This window comes from Mytilus californianus, unplaced genomic scaffold, assembly GCF_021869535.1.
Source record: "Mytilus californianus isolate M0D057914Y unplaced genomic scaffold, xbMytCali1.0.p SCAF_9, whole genome shotgun sequence".
Taxonomy (NCBI): domain Eukaryota; kingdom Metazoa; phylum Mollusca; class Bivalvia; order Mytilida; family Mytilidae; genus Mytilus; species Mytilus californianus.
This window is the reverse complement of record NW_026262745.1, coordinates 75,527,320-75,554,899: the sequence shown is the minus strand read 5'-3', so window position 1 is coordinate 75,554,899 and position 27,580 is coordinate 75,527,320. Positions and strand designations below refer to the sequence as shown.

The 27,580-nt window shown below is 30.7% G+C and overlaps 1 protein-coding gene and 1 long non-coding RNA gene across 7 annotated transcripts in view; both read right to left on the bottom strand.

Annotated features, from left to right (window-relative positions):
- LOC127714802 (slit homolog 3 protein-like) overlaps positions 1 to 27,580 on the bottom strand; it is a 215,645-nt gene that overhangs the window by 53,629 nt on the left and 134,436 nt on the right. The window lies entirely within an intron of this gene.
- LOC127714806 (uncharacterized) lies at positions 313 to 6,153 on the bottom strand. Its single transcript, XR_007987946.1, has 3 exons — positions 5,812 to 6,153; positions 2,232 to 2,280; positions 313 to 878 (listed from the first exon to the last, which is right to left on the bottom strand). It is a non-coding gene; the product is annotated as an uncharacterized LOC127714806 (long non-coding RNA).

The window sequence follows — 27,580 nt, the reverse complement described above, 5'->3', positions numbered from 1 at the left end:
TTTCTACATAACAAAACATGAACAGCAGTGCTGCACATTTCATTATAAGAGTAAGTATTCTGAATAATCTTTCATGGTGAACCATACTCTAAAATCCAAAGCAATTTTCGTAATTGGGAACAAATCACCATAAGACATATTCATTTTACAATGAAAAGTCCAACGTGTAAATGCCCCTGATGTTTATCACTAAATTGAGAAAAGTGCAACTAACGCTGGAAATTTTTAACATATGTTCACAGTTATTAACTTCTTAAATCAATAAAGTTGTATACAGGTTGATGAATAAGTTGTATCAGTACAATTCAAACGTATACTTATTGTAATGAGTGATTGTTTTAGATTGATTTGGACAGCTTTATTAGAAATATTTAATATTATACAGTTTCTATAAATGTTTCTTTTATTCTATGTTGAAAATCAGATTCTGTAAAGGTTAAATCATTTTATTGGGACGATTCGCTTATCACTTGAGTTGATTGATGAGGGTCTGAGGTAGCTGGTAGTCTTTTGTCAATTTTCCAATGATCTAGGATGCATGTGTTCAGATTTGTAATGTTTGACAGCTTCACTTCAATCAGTTGTTTTCAGAATTTATAACCAACAGTTGTGCAAAATTAAAAAAATTAACCACCAGTCTCCCCGTCAATTATGTATTTTTCTATCACGTTTTGTAAAATGATTAATTTTTTAGGCCAAAACACTCATTTTCCAGAATAATTAGGGTGCCATCGTACCTTACTTAAGAAAAACTCTGATCTTGTATGCTCAGCAGCTCTATTTCACATTGGTTTATGCCCACATAGATCGATCCTACTGCGGTACTCCGTGAAAATCAAGTTCGGCTATACAGACCAGGAACCGATGACAAAATTATTCTGCAAAAAATAGGCAAAGTAGCAGTACATTTTTCTTCAATGGTTGGTTAAATAATTTCTTTTTAACTGAATTGATCAAGCGAGAGTATACAAAATCATTTACCATCTATGATAATTGAGACAACAGACGAAATGGAATTGTACTTAGATATTAAATCGTACACCGAAATACTAGGGATTTCCTACACCTGAAATAGATTATTTTAGCTGTATTTGGCAAACATTAGGAAGTTGGGGTCATCAGAGTCCTTCAACTTCGTTATTGCATGGCCTTTTAACCGTTTTTTTATTCCGGCGTCACTGATATTTTATTTTTCGAAACGCTCGCCAGACGGCGTCAGGCATACATAATCTCAAGCCTGGTATCTATGATGCATTTTTCTTATGTTAATTTACTATAGTTCAAAAGTTATGATGCAGAGTTATACGTTCATTTTACTAATTCTTTATGACTAACTACTGAAATTTCAAAACGTACGCATCACGTTTAAAAAATTACTAACCCACCATTGTGAAATTTTCCCACAAAACATACTGAAATGAATACAAATTTTAAAGTTTAAAGCTGATAAACATATTCGGTTTCACAACAATGGTGGTTCATAAGATGCATTTTTAACACGGACAATGAAACAAAGACTTGTTTGTGCCTTTAATAATGCGGACGTTTTAGTCATGTCGTCTTGTTAAAAAACAAGACTTAAACAAATTATAATATTCACTGTAAAGCTACATAATTTAAAGGCGAAAAATCTATATTGTATTTACGAAGGAATAATACATATATGCGTATGTAACTCATGTTTTAAAGAACTAAATCATCGATGTATCATACATAATATCTCAATCACGAATACATTATAACTGTTGCAGACAAAAGCCCGAGAAATATGTTTTGCGACGCAAAATAACTAATTGTTATGATTATTCAGAAGAAGCAATATTTGTTTATACGAGACAATACAAAGGGTTTCAGAGTATAAACTAATGGAATCAATTCTGTCCAGGTTATTCTTCAAATTCAAAACATGCACGATTGCAATTACACAGTATGTTTGTTTTAATAGGATGTTACGATCTAGTAGTGATGTAAGTTAAGTAGTAAATATTCCGGTTTCCTTTAAAACCAGTGATTTTGAGACTGAAAAACAATCTCAAGTGTGTCTTTTTAGTAACAGAGTAATGCGCTTAAAAATGTGATTCATTTCTGTTAAGATAGGAATAAGTTATTCTAATTTGAAAAAAAAAAACACTGAATGAAGTTTGTTTGCCCAAGGGGATTTTTATATTTAGTAACACTAGAAGTTGTTATGCTGTGAAAATATAGATAACAAATAAGATCACCAAACTTACTGTTCTTAATGGATGACTACTGAAATGTCCTTCCAATTGATTTTGAGTCCTGAAATAGTCAATACGTAATGTACGTGAGGCAATTCTTGATATTCATCTCATTATAGACATAGTAAAAGCATCAGATTTAAAGTAAAAAAAATAGTCGCTCGAGAGCGCATGAAAAGAAAAAGATTAAACAAATCCAATATGTTCACAACATTTGTCATCTCATATACGCTGTGTTGGAGCAAGTAGTTGTGTGTGTAAAAAAAACGAAACTTTTTTCTAATGTATCTGGTAAATGCATGTCTAACATGTATTTAAAGGGTAAAGCTTAACTCGCTGATATATACTAATACATTTTCTTCGACACTACACATTCAGTTTTTTTTCCGTTTTATCATTAGTCCTTGTCACAACTGTTTGTCCGTAGACATTGGTAAACCAAATAGTGCTGAGAAAGGAGGACATTCGGAATTTGTCCGTCACTGGTAACAAAAAAAAAACATAAATATTCCCTTTTTGCCTCCAAGCAATAAACATCAATAAAATGTAAAGGCTAAGACCAATGCTGGCCTCGAATTATATTACGATTTACGTTTGTACACGATTTTCAATTTCTTAATGTTCTATATACGCTAAGTTAAAAGCTAGTATTACATAACCTTACCTTAACTTGATTCATTTTTCTGACGTTCATACCACTGAAATTTCTAAAACTTCCTTTTCAATATTTCTATATTGACACAACATTGGAAGACACAATTTCAGTTGAATTACTTACCCAATATTTAGACGTCCTCCATAAAAGAAAGTTGTGTTTGTATGAATACAGTTTGCAAAGTTTAAAGTCTGTTAACGTATTTGGTTGTTTGTTATAAGAAGGCTCTTTGGGATAAAAGAACATTAACATGTTTGTGCTCTATTGATTAGTAAACTCTTCCTGGTTAATCTTTTAACTTTTTCATATTTTTTGTTCTCCAGACTTTTTGTTATTGACTATTCGATATAGTTAACATTCATCATCCGACTTCTTGCTAGGAGTCGGTTCGGTATTTATTTTTTGTTAATCATAAGAAATAAAAACTCGAATAATTATTCACTTAAATTTGGCTCTCATATCAAAACCAGTAATTCTATATGCAAGAAATTCTTTTTTTATATAATTTTACGACAGAATAGTGAATAAAGTTTCATTTGGAATTTGTTTATATCGTTTGTCTTGTAAACGTTGATAATTTGCGGTCGTATTTTTCACCTAAACATTTCGCGTTGTTATTTAACATTGTCTGTTCTAAATCAGGTAAGATTGGTATAAAATCAAAATAATAATATTAATCATAAAAAAGTGCATTTATTGCAAAATCTTGGTTTTAATGGAAAATTTCGTACTTTGTACCATTCAATTTTGCACATAAAAATAAATCAATTTCCGTCTGTTGTTTACAAAAAAATATTTTCATACAAAATTAGCTTCTCCTATTACTACACTAGTATTAAACGGCTGTTTTGATATGATCAGGTCTTAAAACATGTTAAATACCGAACAAAAATATTGAGTCATTTATAGTATTTCGGTCAATTTTCAGGCTTATCCATTGATAAATTCAGTGCTGCTAAGACCATTGATTGTAGTCAATTAATATCTGTTCAGTCTATGTTAAGATTTTTCAGTAGTTGTTATTTACTTGTTCACATTAACATCATACTGATTTGTCTATAATGATATTGAAAAGTAGAAAATTTACCGCAGTGGATAAGTCTCAACAAGTAGAATAACAAAATGGCATAAGACACTCTATAGACAAAGCACTTAATAAGAAATAAAAGACAATACTACAAACATGAACTTGGCACGTTAACAAAATGGTGGGATGTATAAATACCGAGCCACGCCAAAGTATATTACCAAAATAAGCTAAACAGCAAAAGCAAAAAATATACAAAATTGGCCGAAAGAATTGGCATAACTCAATAATATATTGCTCAGATTTTTTCTAATGATGTAAAGATCAAAATGATCGTTTCCAACTTATATCTGATTCGTTAGCTAAACAAACGAATAACACCCTCAATTTTTATCACGATTACCACTCAATTTTGATCTAAAAAGCATAAGTATAAGGTCACGTGAACTCAAGTTTGATATAAAAAAAAAAAGAAGTTTTGAATGCATGTTATTCAACTATCATGTCAAAAGTTGGGGTACAGCAGTTAACATAGTATTATATTCCTAAGCATCTTTATCAAAACAACTATGTCATCAAAGAAAAAACAAAATGGCATTTAGACACTCTTTAGGAAAACAACATAAGCAAAAATTACGGACAAGCATAAAACAATGACCATAGAAAAATAACACAATGGCGGACTGTATAATCTATACGTCAAGACCATCATGTATTATTTGTGAGGTTGATATGGAATATTCATTACCAAAGTCTTGGTTTCTTCCGATGAACTTTTTTAAGAAAAAAGACGAGACGTTCTTTGACATACAGGACTCTTGTTCGTCAACTTTCTGCTCAGACACTGGTGACGTTTTATAAAGTCTATGTAGCAGCTGCAAGCGCTTGAATACCAAATGAGTTCGGAAATGTATATCCATATGCAGGTTAAGTTTGTATATTTTGCCTCAAAGGTTTGGGAAATTTTATAATCACAATCGTCTCGTTTGTCATATATTTTGTGATCGAGATGAGGTATAAGTCTAAAATGAGGTGGATGAAGACTTGTTTGTTTTCACAATTTATAGTTCTGGACAATATACTAATTGAACACAATCAGAAAACATTGCATTCGTAATGGAAATAGATATAAGAAGATGTGGTATGTGTGCCAATGAGACAACTCTCCATCCAAGTCAAAATTTATAAAAGTAAACCATTATAAGTCAAAGTACGGTCTTCAACACGGAGCCTTGGATCACACCGAACAGTAAGCTATAAAGGGCTCCAAAAATTACTAGTGTAAAACCATTCAAACGGGAAAACCAACGGTCTAATCTATATAAAAAAAAACAAGAAACGAGAAACACTTATGAACCACATTAACAAACGACAACTACTGAACATCAGATTCCTGACTTAGGACAGGTGCAAACAAATGCAGCGGGTTTAAACGTTTTAATTGTACCAAACCTTCACCCTTTTTCTGAAACAATAGTGTAACATCACAACATAGAATATCAATAGTATGTCTGGATGTGAAATAAAATAATCTGACTTCTTATATCTTCTTATTTTTGAAAAATGTCTGAAATATGAAATCCGACTTATATGAAATGCCAAGATGTCGGCACTGAGAGGTGCACAGTTCGTTCCCATAAGAATGTCGACAACTTGTTGAAAAAGTCTACCTCCAAATTCATCAAATATGTTGTCAATAAGAAACTTCATCATACTGTTCACTTGTCCCTTAGTGTAGTATGTTTTACCTTTCTGTATATTATTAACAAAATAGGTCGTATGGTATCCCAAAGCAGTTCATTTAAAGCGTATGCTACCATTTTTATATTGACAAGCATTATTGATTATTTCTTATAGAAGATTTTCACTCTCACGTGGCGAATGATGGTATAATGGCTAGTGAAACTTACCTCTTTGCTATTACAGTGCAACTTACTTAATCAGACATCTGAGTATTCCGACAACTCGTGACATGCGACAAAAATATCCGGTCCCCAAAAATATATTTAACAATCCTTGTTAAAAACATGTGTATTCCAAAAACTGTCACTTCCGTAATCCGACACTGTGTTCAAGTCCCGAAGTGATTAGTTATCTCTAATTAATTCTGTATAATCCAACTCTTTGATCTGCTGATCAATAAATTAAACTAAATATTTATCACATGTTAGTGTGTAGTATGATCACTGAACCGTCAAACAAATTGACATGATTGTGTACATTAAAATTTATAGATCGGAAGATGAGTTGAGGCTCGTCAAGGGTTACAGGTAAGTTTACATTTTTGGAAAAATAAACTTTAATTGTGAGTTGTTTTTAGTTTCTTTGTAAAAATCATCAAATATTATACAACATGGCTACGGCACCTAAATCTAAAAAGAGAATTTTTTAAAATGACTCTGCTTCGTCTTCACTAAAATGGGCTAGAACGAATTTAAGGTAGATCATAGGTATATATTTCTTGAGATAGAATTTTCTTATACTTTGCCAAAATGAAGATTTTACTATGCTTTTTTCAAAAGTATAATAAAAAGTATGGGTTACCGTGCTATTTTCCAAGCTATGAGTCGTTGAAAATTGCCTAATTTTGGTAAGATTGTTCATGAAAAAACACATTTGTGTGCATAAAACAAAATCTATGAGATAGAATTTTGAAATAAATTGTGAGAAGATAGGTTTTATAATATGTTTTCAGAAAATAAAAAGAAAAAATGGTGTCACCGAACTTGTTTTCATGCTACAAGTGAAAATTAAAAATTTCCCCATCAGTTCAGTATATATTTTTTACTAAAGGAGTTATCTTCCCTGAAATGGCGTATTTGAAAAAATTGATTCTAAAAACACAAAATTTGATATTTGTTTAAATATTTGAGTTATACAATAAATCACCAATTTTTATTTACATAAATAAACAGTCTAACCAATAAATTGTAAATCTGTCTCGGAATTTACAGATTTAGGCAAATAACTAGACTGATTTTGTACTGGAATTGTACAATCCAAAATGGCTGTATACCATGGATCTACCTTAAGTTTGGAAGAAAAGTTAAATTTGATTGAAGACTCCGATGAAATTCCAAAATTAACCCAAAAACAACTTGGCGAGAAGTATGGGATCGGACGTGCAAAAGTATCGGATATTTAAAAAAAAAAGAAGGAGTTTTATAACCAGCAATATGCCGATAATTCTGCAGGAAATAAAAAATGGTTTACGATTTCTTCGAAATATGGAGAATAACACGATCTGTTTTTCAAATGGTTAACACGAGTTAGAGCAAAAATCGTTCCTCTTAGCGGTCCATTGTTACAGGAAAATGCTTTAGATTTCGCAAAGGAATTAGACCTCAAAGATTTTAAAGCCTCTAACAGATGGCTAGACAATTGGAAAAGTAGATTTTCGATTGCACATTTGAAAGTTTGTTGCGATATGTGTTATAATAAATGTATTTCATCCTATAACTTATCATATTGTTGTGCATACTTGTGCTGTTCAAGAGTGAAACCTGAGTATTCCGACACCCTGTACAATCCGACATAATTCTCTGGCCCCTCATCGTGTCGGATTGGACAGGTTGCACTGTATTACAAAACTAAAGAAATCGCAATATTTTTTTAATTCACAGGAGTTACTTGTGATTCGTAACATATTTGTTATGAATTTAAAACCTTTTTACTTTAGAAAAGCCTATAAAACGTGAAAACAAGTTAAGCTACAATTATATTTTCTGATCTAAGGTTTATAGATTCGATTTTTTTTTTATAATTAAAATGTCTAGTCATGTGTTTCAAAAATGACATGCACTCATCGGTATGTGTGTGTTTTGAAGATGCACTATTGTACCCTAATTTGAATGATTGATTCATTGAAAGATCCAAAATGTCCATTTGACAAATATAAAAGACACAATCAATGTGCCAATGTGAAGCAAATATTACACTGCTTCTACTTGACGAACACAATGAGTCGAGAATTTGACATGCAAGCCCACAAGGTACTGAATCTATGACCTGTTATCCTTTTTATTTTTGGCGAAATTTGACAATCATTAATCTCAAATCAGCTGTGGAGAAATAAAAGCAATGGAATTTATTGATGTTTTTTTTATAACTCGGTTTTTTTTTCTTTTGAAAGAAAATCCATATAAATATACATACTCTCTTTTTCGTCTCTTCAATTTCCTAAGGTTAACAAGTCAACCAAACATGTAAAGGACACTGATAAAACCACATTGAGAGACTTGTTAAAAGAATGGGTTATTCAAACAAAAAATATGAAAAAAAAATCTCTTGTTAAATAAGGATGATGATTACAGTTAGAAAATATAACATGTATAATGAGTCTCTTAGTGATATTTCAATTGTGCAGAATATGATATGTTTATAAAAAGATAAATATCTTACTTTACATTATAGAAAATCTGGCATCTCATTAGTTACATGTCTTGAGAATATACGTCGCAGCTATTCGAAATCTTTTAATTAAAATTTATATATAAAAATATGTACAGTATACACCATAGAATTGCAAAATACTAAGGATGTCATATACTGATGTCGTTAGTTAAGAACGAAGTCTTTTGTAAGTTTCAGTGTTGTCATTTCTAAAGATTTCATGTATTGAATAAAGACGATGAAAACAATCATAAAATCCATAAGTCTCTGTGTGTGAATTTAATTATACTGCATGTGATATGTAATAATAGATAAATATATGAAGTAAAATTTAAATGAAAATTATACATCGCATTTGTTATTTAGAAAAATGCGTCATCGCCTGTCAAAACGCTCTTATATGTATAATAGCTAGGTCATTGATGCACAAACTCATTAAATAATACTACGCATTTGAAATACAAATAGGATAATTATTTTCGAAAATAAAATTATGCTTTACATCGTGAACACGTAGTCGTATAAATGTCATTTAAATGGAAAATAGAAAAAGAAATACTTTTGCGTCGTAATTTTAACACTGTTAAATACTTTGTGTAGATGTTTCTGCACCATTCAAGGTAGTGAAGTTGATGTAATAGTTATTACCAATCAATTACTTTATCTTGCTATGATAAGTTAATTGTAAGATTTTTAATGTTTTTTAAAGATATAGGTGTTGTAGTGTTTTGGTGTAATTTCTTATGTTGGATAGGGCTGTTAGGAGGTTGTATCGTGCACCTGTGTTACACGTCATGTACCCGCGGTAACCTTCTTGGACTGATGGATTAATTATCTGGAACTGTCTATCGAGTTATCTTAGTATTTTCTACCAGTACAGAATTTTCTTGTTAACAGGTATGATTTTCATCAAGATGATGAATTATCTATTGATTGATTGATTGACTGTTAATATTTAGATTTTAGAATTTTAGAATTATTGGTTATATCACGGCGGTTATTTTATATTAGTTGAAGAAGCTTAGGAACCACCGAACATCGACATGAAAACAAACTGACATTCGTAGTTAATTAAAAAAAGAGTTGCACGCACCTGCATCTTCAGTGAATCAAACTCGCCTGTAATTCAGTGGTTGTGGTTCGTTGCTGTGTAACATATTTGTTTTTCTTTCATTATTTTGTACTTGAATTAGGCCTTTAGTTTTCTCGGTTGAATTATTTTACATTTGTTATTTCGGGGCCTTTTATAGCTGACTATGCCGTATGGGCTTTGTTCATTGTTGAAGGCCGTACGGTGACCTATAGTTGTTAATTTCTGTGTCCTTTGGTCTCTAGTGGAGAGTCTTCTTATTGGCAATCATACCACATCTTCTTTTTTATATTCACAACATCAGTGTTGAGGCTAGTGATGCAGTGGACGAACTATTTAGTTCAAACAAGGATATTTAAAATACAGTATGTTTTGGTAAACGTAACCATTATACAAGTAAAGCATGATATATTTCAGTAGTGACATTCTTACAGGTTAATAATTTGTTGAAAGGAGATCGATATCATTAAGCATGATAACATTAAGGTTAAAACCATTGGGGACAGTTTATAGTATCTTCTATTTGAGATGTACTCACTTAGGCACTTATCCAAATTTAGATTTTGAATATAGTAAAATCGTCTGGAAACACATTATTTAAAACAACGTTGAAAAGATTACAGAAATAAAGTACCCCCAGCCAGATCATGTCCAACAGTATATTGCATGATAAATATGGAGCAGGAAGATAGTACAGTTCCCAACTTCCAAACTTTAATATTTCAAAATTTACTGTTTCCAACTGAAAAATATTTCCTAAACTTAAAGTAAAAACTAATTTATTGTCTTGTCTTCTTCGCAATACACTGTTGATCGTTAACATTATGTAAGTATTATCAGCTGTATTATGTCACTGTTTCCTTTAATTTTACTACTAAGTTCGTTTCTTGAAAGGTATACGTCGTTGCGCTAGCATCTATAACGACTTACTCATCGGTTAGAGACACGATTCAAAAGAAAAACTTTTAAAAGTTATTATTTAATTTATTAAACCGTGTGTAGACTTGACTTATATAACTCTGCTATACTTAGAATCATGATAAGTTTAGTGTTTACATTCATATGTGTTTGTTTTGTTTATAGACGCCTTTCCATTTTCCCTAAGTCTCAAGTACATTCAAGTCTATTCAAATAATGTTGATTTAAAGTCAGTACAATATTTATACAAATAACATAAGCTGTCTTTAATTGTTTGTACCGTCATTCAAAAAAGTATAATGATTAAACAATATATGATTTGCAACAGTAAGCAAACTTGATATTACCATGACAAAGATCAGAATTAAATGCATAAGATGTTAAATCAGGAATTAAAAATATACATATACCTCATCAGAAGCAAATATTGCCAGCTCTCTTGTATGTCTTTTACTGAACATACATCAAAGAAATCAAGGTGCATTTAGATCAGTGGGATAATTCTTCGTATTACCACACATTAGACAATGCATTCAAATAGCTGTGTAGTAATGGATAACAAAAATAAACATGATGAACAAGCAGTGTGTATTGCAACGTATATATAATAAAACCTTTATGATCGGTTGTGTGTTATATATTAACTATAACCTACCTTTTGTGGTGAGTGTCAAGAACAGCGCTACATAGAACTAAGATACCGATACTCTCAATGAAGTTAATTATGAAAGATGTTTTGGTGTATGGCTTGGACTCAAAGAACGACACAACTTTTCACATGAACTGAATGTTAAAGATACTGTCTAAATTATATCAAAAATGCAGTTGTATGCTTGATGTTGTGTCACAATAAAACTGTCGTTTCTTACATTTTTATTTCTATGTACTTGTTTATGCAAATACTTATGCTTTCTATATTTTGTCAAATGATATAGATTTAATTACCGTAAGTATAAACAATATGTGTGTTTGACCAGCCGCTTCAAACGAAGATCGGAAGTATGCCAAACACTATCAAATACTGTAATGTGATTTTATTAGTTGATTGTTGGTTTTTTTAACAGTCAGTTACAAACATTACAATCTTAAACGCATAAATCTTCCCCGTACCTGATACATGTTACTAATAATCTCATTGTCAAACCATTTCATGGTCTGTTGTTATATATCGGACTTATCTCTTCAATCAAATTTGTTTGTGATAACTTGCTTGGACATAATTTGACTCGTGCAAATATATGATTTTAAAATTCCGAGATCGATATGGTAGGAAGAAAGTACATATATATATATATAGCCGAATTCAACATACAAAAATAGAAGTGTTTAAGATTGTATTTGCTTTATTTAAGTATTATGACTTTATTTATTTTGTATTAGGTACATGTATGATACACAACATTTCATACAAGTGTCATCATATATTAATGGCTGTATGGTTAATGCAACCAATGTTCCTCTGTAACACTCAGAATAAAAAGTTGTCAGGACAATATTTTATGACATTTATTCTGTAGACCAGCATTCCTTAAACGGAGAACGAAATAAGATTAAAATTCCAACCTTTTCTGCAGATAATACAAATTTATTTATACAAAAAAGTGCTGAAACTCGGGACTCCTACTCCTAAAAATTTAAGGAAAAGAAAAACTTGTAATGCGAAATATTAAGAAAGCGGACTTATCAATGATTTTTTCTGCATTTGATGAGTAGCTGTGTACATACTTCAAGACCATTTGGTAGAAGACTGAAAGGTATGAAAAAGATTGTAAGTTTCGTTGATTTTATTTCAACAGGACGATGAATACAATTATATAATATATGAGTTTCTGTGTGGTAATTAAATTATACAGGAATTGATATGTTTTTCAAAAGTTGAATATTTTACGTTTCATTATTAAAACTTGGACATCTAATTAGTTATTGAGAATATGCATCGCAGCTATTTAAACTCTTTCAAATAAGATGTTGTTTGAAACCATATGTCAGCTAGGCCATTTATACACATTATAATTGTACAATACTAAGATTGTCAAATACTAATAGCGTTATTTGAGAAAAATGTCTTTTGTAAGTTATAGTGTTATCATTTTAATAAAGACCATTAATATAAACAGAAAATAAATTCAAAATTCCCTGTATGTGAATTTAATTATATTTAACGGATATGTTTATACACATATAGATATATAATACATCACTGTAAGTATAACAAATTGTACACCTCATTTGCTAATTAGAATGATATGTAATCATGGTAATAGCTATTTAAAACGCTCTAATGTTTTGTCGAAACCATATAACTGCTGGGTTATCTATTCACAAAAGAATAGCATAATATTACGGATGAGAAATTCTTATCGGTCCATTATGATCGAAAATAAACTATTGCTTTACATTGTAAATAAAAATATTTATTTCGTATTAATTTCATTTGAATGGAAAAGAAAAATAATATAATCATTCGCGTCGTTATTTTCACAAGAAATGAAAATTCAAGTATTTCAGTTTTCCGTGTGTTTTGGTTTCTTTTTGTTTTTTTTTTTTTTGTTGGTGATGTAGAAGGTATAATTTGTGGAATATTTGACATACATAAACCAACACTGTCAGTCCTTAAAATGTATTAGTTTAACCTTTAAAAATAATATATACACGCTTGAAGAGCAGGTTATGCGTTAGTTGCCCTTGTGATTTCAAATGAAACATTGTGTATTCCCATACACAAGCAGGCAGTATATTAAATGTAGTGGTCACTTCAGGTCAGATATCTTATATATATAATATAAGTCAGATCGTTCAGTGAATAAACAGGTTTTCACTGTCAAGTATTTTATACAAATGTTTCTGCAAAAAAGTCAGGTAATACAGTAGTTGTAGTAATTATTACCAATCAAATACTGTATCTAGTTATGAAAGATCATTTGTAAGATTTGTATATGTCTTTTAGAAATGGATGCTGTTAGGTTTTGTTAGAATTTCTTATGTTGGATAGAACTGTCTTGTCGTTGCATCGTCCCCTTGCGTTATACATTTAAAACAATGTATACCCGGTTACATTTTTTACTAAATGATTACTGGAACTGTTTATCTAGTTATGTAAGTACTTTCTAACAATACGGAAATTTCTTGCAAAAATGTATGATTTTGAGCAAGGTATTGATTGATTTATTGATTGATTGATTGATGGATTGATTGACTGTTGATATTGAACGCCTTTTTCAGAATAATTGGTTTTATCACGGCAGTCAGTTTTTATTAATTGGGGAAGCCGAGGAACCACCACATTTCGACAATAAACTGACAACCACAGTCAATTAAGATTGAAGTCGAACGCACCTGCAACTTCAGATGTTCGAACTCATAATATCCGGGTCGACAGACTAGGGATACAGTAGATGAACTACTCGAACCAACCTGCCCCTCAAGATTATCTAAAATAGAGCATTGTTGGTCAAAATGACCCTACTGTATAAGTAAATAGATATAAGAATATGTGCTATGAGTGCCAATGAGACAACTCTCCATTCAAGTCACAATTTGTAAAAGTAAACCATTATAGGTCAAAGTACGGCCTTTAACACGGAGTCTTGGCTCACACCGAACAGCAAGCTATAAAGGGCCCCAAAAATATGTTGTATGATATACTCCAGTAGTGAAATTCACAAAGGTTAATGCATTGTTGAAAAGATATCAATATCATTACAATTAAGAGTGAAGACATTGGGGACAGTTTACAAAGGCTTCTATTTGAGATGTAACAACTTCGGCAAATTTGTAAATTTGGATTTTTAACTATAGTGAAATCGTAAATACAAAAATCGTTATCAACTACAATGCTGAAAAGACTGAACTGTTTGTTTTTTCTGAAATTACATATTATATGTATATAATATAGTTGTGGACATTTTATGGAAATTAATACCAGGCACATTGTATTTAGTATTTGTTATTGTTTATTTTCAAATATTAATAGGTAAATTGCCGTTATTTTCGTTACTGTTTGGATTCACTTTTGCATTTTGCTAAAAATAAATCCTTAGTAGTAAGATTACTTAGTAGTAAGATTTTTTTTCTGAAATTTTAATATGTAAAATGTTGAGACTACATACATTCGTCTGAGATATAAATTTCTTAAGCAGCAGACGTTTACTTATTTTCTAATCTCATCAATCGATTAAGACAATAATTCAAAGGAACATAAATGATGGATGCTACTCACTGGCAAAAGATGCTGCTCACCGTCTATGATTCTTATTTTAAAATGTCAAGAAATGTTTGTTCTTCTCATAACAGATAACACACATACATTGGTCTGTTACTTTTTCCAAAGACATGTGCGTTATCAGAAACAGATAAAATTTAGAAGTATTTATATGCTGTTCTTGGAATATGGCAAATAACATTGCATTACTTATTTCATTTCAATTTGACTATAATTTACAGAAATCATTTGATTTATCAAGTTAACAAGATAACAACATTTATTCTATGTTTATGTTACAGTGTGTGTGTCCGTTTCACCACTACAGAACTACAAATCATCATAAGTAGCGGAAGATATTCCTGTTCCAAACATTAATATTTAAAGGTCATAATACTGTAACAAACAGTATTGTCTTCAACTGAAAAAGCAATTTCCAACTTTGAAGTATAAACGAATATTATTGTCGTGTCTACTCCGCAGTTAACAATATATCTTGAAGGTTATGCAATTCTGATAGTAAGTAAAACATCATGTCATAGGTATAATCTGGAATTAATTATTTCCCTAACGCAGAGGGAGATAACAATCTATATACATTTGAAACTTGGGAATGAGATATAAAATTTAAACTAAGACCCAAATTTTGAATCGAAATAGTAAATACAATGATTGCAGCTGTAGTCCTAAGTAAAAATAGTAAACAAAAAACAACTATCATGTGTTGTCAGTAAATACTTTTATTCTCTTGAATGATTTCACAACTTGAAACTGGGCTTTCCTCAATATATCAGTTGTAGACTGTATATATCTAATATAGCAAACTGAGGACCATCTACCTCGAAAGTAGAAGGCTTAAAAAATTTAAAACAAACTTACCTCAAAATATCAACAACATCCTTCTATAGTAACGTATTTTTGTTGGACGGTTGACACTGAATTCTATCATAACAAGGTATCCGATCAGCTGTTTGTGATAAGATCAAACTTGTGGTCGACGAAACTTTTTAGCCAATCACGTGTCGCATAGTTTAGAAAAATGACCTCAGATTTAGATTTCGATGCTTGCGTAATACAGTTCCTAACTTCCAAACTTTAATATTTCAATCTTTACTGTTTTCAACTTAAAAAAATAACTCCCAACCTCAAGGTGCAAACTAATATTATTGTATTGTCTTCTTCGCAATAAACCGTTGATCGTTTACATTATGTAAGTATTGTAAGTTGTATTATGTCACTGTTTCCTTTTAAAGTACTAATAAATTCGTTTCTAGAAAGGTATACATCGTTGCTCTAGCACCGATAACGCATTACACATCGGTTAGAAACACGATTTAAAAGAAAAACCTATCAAAAATTATATTATTTTATGTATTAAACCGTGTGTAGACTTGACTTTTTTTTTTAACTCTGCTATGTTTAGAATCATGATAATTTTATTTTTTACATTCACATTTATTCTTTTAACTTTTTTTCTGATAGATGTTAAAGTATCTATTTTATCATATATTCGAAAACTTTGTATAAAATGTTTAGAAAACAATATCATGCTTACCTGAAATATATAATGAAGTTCGTAGACTACTTTGCAATGAATGGTAATACATGTTAGTACATTTTGTATCTTAATATATTCCAATCAGATTTATTCCGAGAAAGAAAAAAACTCTGTGATTATAATATTTACAGTTATCTTATATATATACTACGATTAATGCGGATGGACTAAACATAGCCAAATAAAACATGTTTTGTTTATAGACGCCTTTCCATTTTACCTAAGTCAATTCAAATAATGTTGATTTAAAAACAGTAGAATATTTATACAAATAACATTAGCTCTCTTTAATTGTTTATATTGTCAAAAATATAATGATTCAACAAATTGTTATTTGCAACAGTAAGCAAACATGTATATTACCATTACAGACAAGAATAGACATATGTAAATTTTCAAGATTGTATTTGCTTTATTAAAGTATTATGATTATAATTATTTGTATTAGGTATGATACACAAAATGTCATACAAGTGTCATCATTTAGTATTGGCTATATGTTTGATGTCGTTCCTCTGCAACACTCAGAATAAAAAGCCGTCGGGGCAACAATTTATGATAATTTATTCTATAGATCAGTATTCCTAATACGGATAACTAAATAATTCGAAATATCAAACCTTTTTCTGTAGATCATATAAATATAATAATAGACAAATATAAGTGCTATATCTATGTCCGTCACTCTGGACTCCTACTCCTAAAAATATATATATACTTTTAATGAGATGTATTTGAAGAAGCGGAATTATCACTGACTTTCTTTCCATTTTATAATTAGTTGTTTACACATTTCGAGAGCGTGTGGTAGAAGTCTTGAAGTTATAATAAAGTTTTTAAGTTTCGTTGATTTCATTTCAACAGGTTTCACTTTTTTTAATAAGGACGATGAATACAATTATATAATCTATGAGTCTCTTGTGTGGTAATTTAATTATGCAGGAAATAATATGTTTTTCAAAAGATAAATATCATACGTTTCATTATAGATAACTTAACATCTAATTAGTTATTTAGAATATGCATCGCATATATTTAAACTTTTTCAAATAAGATTTTGCTGAAACTATACATCAGCTAGGCCATGTATACACAATATAATTGCACAATACTAAGGCTGCCAAATACTTATAGCGTTATTTTAAGATAAATGTATTTTGTAAAAAATTTCATTGTTATCTTTTCAATAAAGACCATGAATAAAATAAGAAAATTTCAAAGTCACTGTGTCTGAATTTAATTATATTTAACAGATATATTTATACAAAGATAGATATATAATACATTACTGTAATTATAGAAAATTGTACACTTCATTTGCTAATTAGAATGATATACAAAAGCCCATTAAAACGCTCTTATATTTTGTTGTAACCATATAACACCTGGGTTATCTGTTTACACAAGAATAGCATAGTATTAAGTATGTTAAATAATAATCGGTCGATTACGATCGAAAATATACTATTGCTTTACATTGTAAATTAAATATCTATTTCGTATTAATTTTATTTGAATTGAAAAGAAAAATAACATAATCATGTGCGAAGTTATTTTCACAAGAAATGAAAATTCAAGTATTTCATTTTACCGTGTTTTTTTTTTTTTTTTTTTTTTTTTTTTCTTTTTTTTTTTTGTCCTGGTGATGTAGAAGGTATGGTTTATGCAATATTTGACATTCATCAACCTAGACTGTCAGTCCTTAACATGTATGAGTTAAACCTTTGAAAATGATATAAACACGCTGAAAGGGCAGGTCATGCAATAGTTGTACTTGTGATTTCAAATGAAAGATTGTGCCTATACCCATACACAAGCAGGCACATTAAATGTAGCGGTCAATTCAGGTCAAATATTATGTTTGCGGTATACCATCTTTTCCGCAAGTTTATTGTTTTCTGTTTGGTAATAATTTAATAATAAGATCTATTTTATTACATCTTCTGATCCGTTTATTTGGCAATCGCCAATGGCAGTCATCAGGGTTTAAGAACATCAGTTGTTCGACCTGCTAGTCAATTGCGTTTTGTTAAAATATACTTGTTCAATCATTTGGTCTTTTGGAAAATGTTGTTTTTTGCTGTATTTAGATCCCTCTACCAAGAAATTTGTTTTGCATGCACACATATAAAAATTGCGGTTTTTATCCAACGCAATCATAGGTTTGAACGTTGTTTTCAATTTAGACTTGTTTATATTTTTTCGTTTGGCTTGTATTATATTTGCCTTTGGGTTTATGTGATCCGTTCATCCTATTTTGAATCTTTCAAAATTCAAGAGTCTATCCTAAATTGAGGTAAATTATATTGTTTTCCAAATACTGTTTCGATTCCTAAAATCACTGAAGAGACATTAATTGTCGAAATCCGGATATGGTGTACAAATTTTTGCACCTCATGTTTGCGGATACCATCTTTTCCGCAAGTTTATTGTTTACTGTTTGGTAATAATTTAATAATAAGATCTATTTCATTACATCTTTTGATCCGTTTATTTGGCAATCGCCAATGACAGTCATCAGGGTTTAAGAACATCAGTTGTTCGACCTGATAGTCAAATTCGTTTTGTTAAAATATACTTTTTCACTCATTTGGTCTTTTGGAAAATGTTGTTTGTGCTGTATTTAGACCCCTCAACCGAGAAATTTGTTCTGCATGCACACGTATACACATTGCGGATTTTATCCAACACAATCATAGGTTTGAACGTTGTTTTCAATTTAGACTTGTTTATTTTTTTTTTGTTTGGGCTTGTATTATATGTGCCTTTGGGTTTAAATGATCCGTTCATCCTATTTTGACTCTTTCAAAATTCAAGAGTCTATCCTAAATTGAGGTAAATTATATAGCCTTCCAAATACCGTTTCGATTTCTAACATCGATGAAGAGACATTAACTGTCGAAATCCGGATATGGTGTACAAATTTTTGCACCTCATGTTTGCGGTATACCATCTTTTTTGCAAGTTTATTGGTTTCTGTTTGGTAATAATTTAATAATAAGATCTATTTTATTACATCTTGTGATCCGTTTATTTGGCAATCGCCAATGGCAGTCATCAGGGTTTAAGAACATCAGTTGTTCGACCTGCTAGTCAATTGCGTTTTGTTAAAATATACTTGTTCACTCATTTGGTCTTTTGGAAAATGTTGTTTGTGCTGTATTTAGACCCCTCTACCAAGAAATTTGTTTTGCATGCACACGTATAAAAATTGCGGTTTTTATCCAATGCAATCATAGATTTGAACGTTGTTTTCAATTTAGACTTGTTTATATTTTTTCGTTTCGGCTTGTACTATATTTTTTCGTTTGGGCTTGTATTATATTTGCCTTTGGGTTTATATGATCCGTTCATCCTATTTTGACTCTTTCAAAATTCTAGAGTCTATCCTTAATTGAGGTAAATTATATGGCCTTCCAAATACCGTTTCGATTTCTAACATCACTGAAGAGACATTTATTATCGAATTCTGGATATGGTGTACAAAATTTTGCACCTCATGTTTGCAGTATACCATCTTTTCCGCAAGTTTATTGTTTTCTGTTTGGTAATAATTTAATAATAAGATCTATTTTATTACATCTTGTGATCCGTTTATTTGGCAATAACCAATGACAGTCAGCAGGGTTTAAGAACATCAGTTGTTCGACCTGCTAGTCAAATGCGTTTTGTTAAAATATACTTTTTCACTCATTTGGTCTTTTGGAAAATGTTGTTTGTGCTGTATTTAGACCCCTTTACCAAGAAATTTGTTTTGCATGCACACGTATAAAATTGCGGTTTTTATCCAACGCAATCATAAGTTTGAACGTTGTTTTCAATTTAGACTTGTATATATATATATATATATATATCTTTGCCGCAAGTTTGTTGTTTTCTGTTTGATACTAAATTTATAATTAAGATCCATTTATTACACCTTGTGATCCGTTTATTTGGCAATCACCAATGACAGTCAGCAGGGTTTAAGAACATTTGTTGTTCGACCTGTTAGTCGATCACAAGATTTAACAAAATGGATCTTAATATTAATTTAATACCAAACAGAAAACAAAAAAGGTGCAAAAATTTGTACACCATATCCGGATTTCGACAACTAATGTCTCTTCAGTGATGTTAAGGATCGAAACGGTATTTGGAAGGCCATATAATTTACCTCAATTTAGTATAGACTCTTGAATTTTAAAGAGTCGAAATAGGATGAACGGATCATATAAACCCGAGGGAAAATATAATACCAGCCCAAACGAAAAAATATAAAAAAGTCTAAATTGAAAACAACGTTCAAACCTATGATTCCGTTGGATGAAAACCGCAGTTTCTATACGTGTGCATGTAAAACAATTTCGTGGTAGAGGGGTCTAGATACAGCACAAACAACAATTTCCAAAAGACCAAAAAGAGTGAAAAAGTATATTTCAACAAAACGCATTTGACTAACAGGTCGAACAACTGATGTTCTTAAACCCCGCTGACTGCAATTGACGATTGCCAAATAAAATGATGACAAGATTTAACAAAATGGAATTTTAATATTTATTTAATACCAAACAGAAAACAATAAACTTGCGGGAAAGATGGTCTACCACAAACATGAGGTGCAAAAATTTGTACACCATATACGGATTTCGACAATTAATGTCTCTTCAGTGATGTTAGGAATCGAAACGGTATTTGGAAGTTCATATAATTTACCTAAATTTAGGATAGACTCTTCAATTTTATAGAGTCGAAATAGGGTGAACGGATCATATAAACCCGAGGGAAAATATAATTCAAGCCCAAAGGAAAAAATATTAAAAAGTCTAAATTGAAAACAACGTTCAAACCTATGATTGCGTTGGATAAAAACCGCAATTTCTATACGTGTGCATGTAAAACAATTTCTTGGTAGAGGGGTCTAAATACAGCACAAACAACAATTTCCAAAAGACCAAAAAGAGTGAACAAGTATATATCAACAAAACGCATTTGACTAACAGGTCGAACAACTGATGTTCTTAAACCCTGTTGACTGCAATTGACGATTGCCAAAAAAATTGATCACAAGATTTAACAAAATGGACCTTAATATTAATTTAATACCAAACAGAAAACAATAAACTTGCGGGAAAGATGATATACCACAAAAATGAGGTGTAAAATTTTTTATATACGGTTTATATGATCCGTTCATCCTATTTTGACTCTTTCAAAATTCAAGGATCTATCCTAAATTGAGGTAAATTATATGGCCTTCCAAATACCGTTTCGATTCGTCACATCACAGAAGAGACATGAATTGTCGAAATCCGGATATGGTGTACAAATTTTTGCATCTCATGTTTGTGGTATACCATCTTTCCCGCAAGTTTATTGTTTTCTGTTTGGTATCAAATTAATAATTAAGATCCATTTTTATATCTGGTGATCCGTTAATTGGCAATCGCCATGGCAGTCAGCAGGGTTTAAGAACATCCGTTGTTCGACCTGCTAGTCAAATGCGCTTTGCTGAAATATACTTTTTCACTTTTTTTTTTGTCTTTTGGAAAATGTTGTTTGTGCTGTATTTAGACCACTCTACCAAGAAATTTCGATTGCATGCACACGTATAAAAATTCCGGTTTTTATCCAACGCAATCATAGGTTTGAACGTTGTTTTCAATTTAGACTTGTTTATATTTTTTTGTTTTGGCTTGTATTATATTTGCCTTCGGGTTTATATGATCCGTTCATCCTATTTTGACTCCTCAAAATTCAAAAGTCAATCCCAAATTGAGGTAAAATATATGGCCTTCCAAATACCGTTTCGATTCCTCACATCACTGAAGAGACATTAATTGTCGAAATCCGGATATGGTGTACAAGTTTTTGCACCTCATGTTTGCGGTAGACCATCTTTTCCGCAAGTTTATTGTTTTCTGTTTGGTATCAAATTAATAATTTAGATCCATTTTTACATCTGGTGATCCGTTTATTTGGCAATCACCATGGCAGTCAGCAGGGTTTAAGAACATCAGTTGTTCGACCTGCTAGTCAAATGCGTTTTGTTGAAATATACTTTCTCACTTTTTTTGTTCTTTTGGAAAATGTTGTTTGTGCTGTATTAAGACCACTCTACCAAGAAATATCCTTTGCATGCACACGTATAAAAATTGCAGTTTTTATCCAACGCAATCATAGGTTTGAACGTTGTTTTCAATTTAGACTTGTATATATATATCTTTGCCGCAAGTTTGTTGTTTTCTGTTTGATACTAAATTAATAATTAAGATCCATTTATTACACCTTGTGATCCGTTTATTTGGCAATCACCAATGGCAGTCAGCAGGGTTTAAGAACATTTGTTGTTCGACCTGTTAGTCAAATGCGTTTTGTTAAAATATACTTTTTCACTTTTTGGTCTTTTGGAAAATGTTGTTTGTGCTGTATTTAGAACCCTCTAACAAGAAATTTGTTATAAAATTTGCGGTTTTTATCCAACGCAATCATAGTTTTGAACGTTGTTTTCAATTTAGATAAATCGAACATTTCCGGTAGGAATAGTTTTATTTCACAAGTACTTTCATGATACGGCAGCCAGAATACAAAAAAAAATCCCCCTACATGTAGACGAATGTGGCGGGGGATTTTTTTTAAATATTCCCATTTCATAAAATGAATATGGGATTTGACATTACACGGGAAGTAAATGAAAAATATTTTATTTCAAAATTCAAATCACGATTGAATGCAAAATATGAATTTTCTATTGTGTGATCATGACGTTCCGTACTTCTATATATAGACTAAGGGTAATACGATTTATCTCCCTTTTTATAATCAACGACAACTATGACGTTACATACATGTACCTACCGTTACATAGTTACGTTAATCATGTATAGTTTCACCTAAAGATTGTTATGTAAAAACATGAAAGTACTTGTGAAATAAAACTATTCATACCGGAAATGTTGGATTTATCAGTAATCTATATATATAGATTCTACCACTGCATCGAGTGTGATACGATATTTATCCACTCGAGACAGTTAAATTTTCAAATTTAAAACGCGAGGCTCGCCGAGCATTTTAAATATTTAAAATTTAACTGTCGAGAGTGGATAAATATCGTATTAGACGAGATTTGGTGGTGGAATCTGTTTCTCTAATGATTTTCAAACAATACGCAGGCAATTTTATTCCTTCTTCTTGAATGATCTGCAAAAAGATGTACTCTTTCTATGTGAAGTCATCAGGCATGGTCGCCTTTTTTCATGCCGTCACAATAGGAAATTCAGAGGAAAGCAAGAAAATTCGACGTCATAATCGGATTTTAACCAATAAAGAACTGAGATCAAACGAACCACACTTTGATTAAATTTTTTTTATACAATGGGTGCAAAAAGGGATAAATTGACGAAGAATTAGAGAAATATATTTCTATACACAAGAAATCTTTATATATATATATATATATATATATATATATATATATATATATATAAGTCAGGTAGTTCAGTGAATATACAGTTTTTCGCTGTCAAATACTTTATGTACATGTTTCCGCACCAAGTCAGGTTTGACTGTCCCTCTGGTATCTTTCGTCCCTCTTGTATTACACACAAGTTTATAATCTTTTTCAATGTTTACCATAAATGAATGCAGGTTTCATTAGGAAACACACAATTTTTACCATATTCCATATTTTTATTATTATAATTGACAAACAGATCTGAAACACATTTCGGGAAAAATCCCCCCAAAAAATAAACTAAGTGCAAACTTTATAACACAGATGTCTTTAAACATTTCGGGAATTATCCCGATAGCCAAACGTATATGCTAGAACTCATGACTAATAATTTCTTTTCACATTTCGGGAAAAATCCCTAAAATATAAATCTATTATCAGGTACACACTTGTTACATGGTTTTTTTTTACCCATTTCGGGAAAAATCCCGAAATAAAATCTACAGGAAAAATTATGTTACACATTTCTTAAACATATCGGGAAAATTCCCGAAAATCAAAATCTATATGCAAGATTTTACAACACAGAATTTTGATACCTTTAGAAAGTTTTCATGTAAATTTGATTCCAACATTTGTTGAAATTTTATGATTATTAAAAAATATGTGTCTAACTGAAAAAAATATGTATTTTATTTATAACCATACTTTTCATTACAGTTCCGAAAAAAGTATTTTCTAAGAAATATAAAGGTTGCTCTCTACAGCATCTCTTTTGCAACATACTATATTTGATAAAGTGCATATTACAGTTTAAACATAGAAAATAAAATTCCACTAAAAAAACTGTTAACACAGATATTTATCTCACCTACATGTACATCTATTTTTTATTGTATATTTCAAATGTGGAAATTAAAAGGCAGTACTTAAACTTGTAAACTATGCAAAACAATCATAGTCAATAACAAAATAAAATGAGATTTCAAATGCTAATATACAGCTGCATACCAACTATTATTGTCTTACCATAAGTGGTCCATTTTAAACTGGCGTAAGCATAAACGTTAACATGTAAACTATGCAAAAGTTTCTAAGTTATTAGACCATGATTGAAAAAGGGTAAAAAATCTTTAAGCACATGCGTTGTTCAAAAGCTTATTCAACTGCATATAAAATATCCCTGACTACTATTAGTGGTTCTCCTTAAACTGACCTAATCGCAAACATTTCAATGTAAACTAATGAAATTTTCAAAGTCAATATACAAATACTGAGAGGTGGAGGAGTACGGTGCTCTATAGAAATGAGATGTGTGTCCATAACACATTATACCCTGCTCCCACAATCACATTTCCATGTTCAGTAAAAATCGTATTTGTAATCACTTTAAAAAAATGACATCATAATGAACACTTGTAAGTACAAAGTTTTAAGTTTATTTGACCATAACATCATAGTAAACTAATGTACACCAAAAACTTAACCTACTGTACTGTTTGTACATCTTGAAACAAAATGATTGATAAAAACTGATTTCAACTCATTACTTCAAATACCAATGAAATTTTAAAACAGGATGTAAAAAAACCCTCAAACTCAAAAATATTTAGTAATATAGCTTCATTTCATTTTCCTAATTTGCACATTTTCTTTTGTCACAGAAAAAATGGAAGAAACTATCTTTTTTTTATATTTTCATAAATTCCTTTGATGATCTCCACAGCAAAAACAAATAAAATACATGTATTATATAATACTACAAATACATACAATAAAATATAACTACAAATCAGAGTAGACATGTGAATAAATCTTCATAACATGTGCAATGTTTGTTATATTTAGATGGAATTATTACATGTTGTATAAATTGATCTGTTTCTTTACTGATGGCTGGTTTTTTCCTTCCTGTCACTCCTGCCTATAAGAGGAAAGTAAAATAACATATAATAAAAGATAACAAAAACATTCTATACCACTGTACATGCTAAATGTAAATATCAATAGTGAAATCAACAATTTTGATAGGTTGAGACTATCCCACTAGACATTAAACAAAACTTCATTTCCCTTTCAGAACATTTTGACTGCCTTGTGTGACGTTTCACACAATCAACATGATCAATGTTCATAAATTTTCAAACATTTTTAAAATAAAGATAGTATAGCCATTATAGTTTTCAAAATTATTTCAGTGTAGAGTTGAGTACTTTTCCCTTTCCCCAATTGAATGTTACTGCATTCTTCTATGTAACCTTTTTTCATTGTATTATACTGATCAAGATTTAAAAGGGGAGCAATATTGAGTTTTCAGAAACTACTGCAAGTTCATGTGCCTATCCAAAGTTAAGACTTTTCCAGTCACCTAAAGTTGAATCTTAAAGCTTTTGTGTTTAGGGAACTTGGTGTTGATAGTAGTTGTTTGTTTGTTCTTGGCTTTTCAATTGACAATTGAGATGTGTATTAAATTCTACAATGACCTATAACAATATGATGAAACCTTTTCAACTGATTTTTAAAGTGTGTTCTTATGTTGTGCTGTAACACTACTGTACCAGGTTAGGGGAGGGTTTAGTACTCAAAAATTTGATCAACTTGCCACATTCTTTATGTGCCTGTCCCAAGTCAGGAGCCAGTAGTTCCATGGTAGTCGTTGGTTTATGTATGTTATATTTAATTTTCACTACTTGTTTGTTTTATAAATTATGCTGTTATTTTTCTCAATTGATTTTTTTCATATTTTTTCTTATTGGGGCCTTTTATAGCCGACTTTACAGTATGGGTTTTTCTCATTGTAGAAGGCTGTACAGTAACCTATAACTGCTTACATCCACTTTATTTAAAATTAAGTGGATAGTTGTCTCATTGATAATCATGCAGCATCTCCTTATTTTTATATAAAAATAGGTCAAAACTTCATCTATGCTGTTTAGTTATTTTTGGGTTGTTGAGTTGCATTTCATCTGTAATAAACAGGTATAAATTCTTGAAACAATATGTGTTATCTATGGGAAAATCGTGGATTATTTATTCCTTTCAAAAGTTTATGAATACATAAATGGGGAATGTGTCCATTGGGCAGAGATGATGCCCCGCTTGCATATAACATTATAAAGGGTCATAACTCAAGAACGGTAAACGTGAGGCTACCCAAATTCAAACTTGATCAGTGTTTCCAGGTAATAAGCATTATGTATAAGTTTCACAACATTTAGTTGAGGCAAACTAAAATTGGAGAAAGGAAACAAAAAATTCAGCAATGTTTCCATTTGTAAAGGGGTATAACTCAAGAATAGTATTGTGACGACATCAAAATCCAAACTTGATCTGTGTTTTGTGGTAATAAGCATTGTGTATAAGTTTCATATTTGGTTTAGGCAAACTAAAGTCAGAGAACAGAAACAAAAATATCAGCAATTTTTCCATTTGTAAAGGGGCATAACTGAAGATATAGAACGGTACAAGAGACGCTTACAAAATTCAAACTTGATCTGTGGTTTGTGGTTATAAGCATAGTGTATAAGTTTCATAACATTTGGACGAGACAAACTAAAGGTGGGGGGATATATCATATCATCAGTCATTACATATATTAAATGAAAATGGTATATTTGTTCACTTATGCTTAATAAGATAATTACCGATATGTAATTAGTAGATGCTTATTTGTTAAAGTTGATTTGTGAAACTATCAATACAACACAACAACCAACAACCAAGTGTATATCATCAACATTATAACTTTATCCTTTCAACCAAGGTCAAATTAAAGCATCAATCTATGGGTAACTCTCGCTGCGTTTTTTACTTGATCATTAAGTCGAGAGTATCAATGTTACTTGTACCTGAAAACATTTGAAAGAAATAGTAAATAAAGTTAGGTAGAAATAACGGTGTTTGGTGTCAGTATAGTCAAAGATCAGAATATATCCTGCCTCGTCTTATATATAATTTGTTATTTTTACAATTTCATCTTACATTTTCCATCTGAACGCAGCACGTTCCGTGTAAGGGCAATTTGTATCTTTTAATTATGAGTAATGAAACTGAAAGCCAAATAAAAGTATTCGGAAATTACTTCT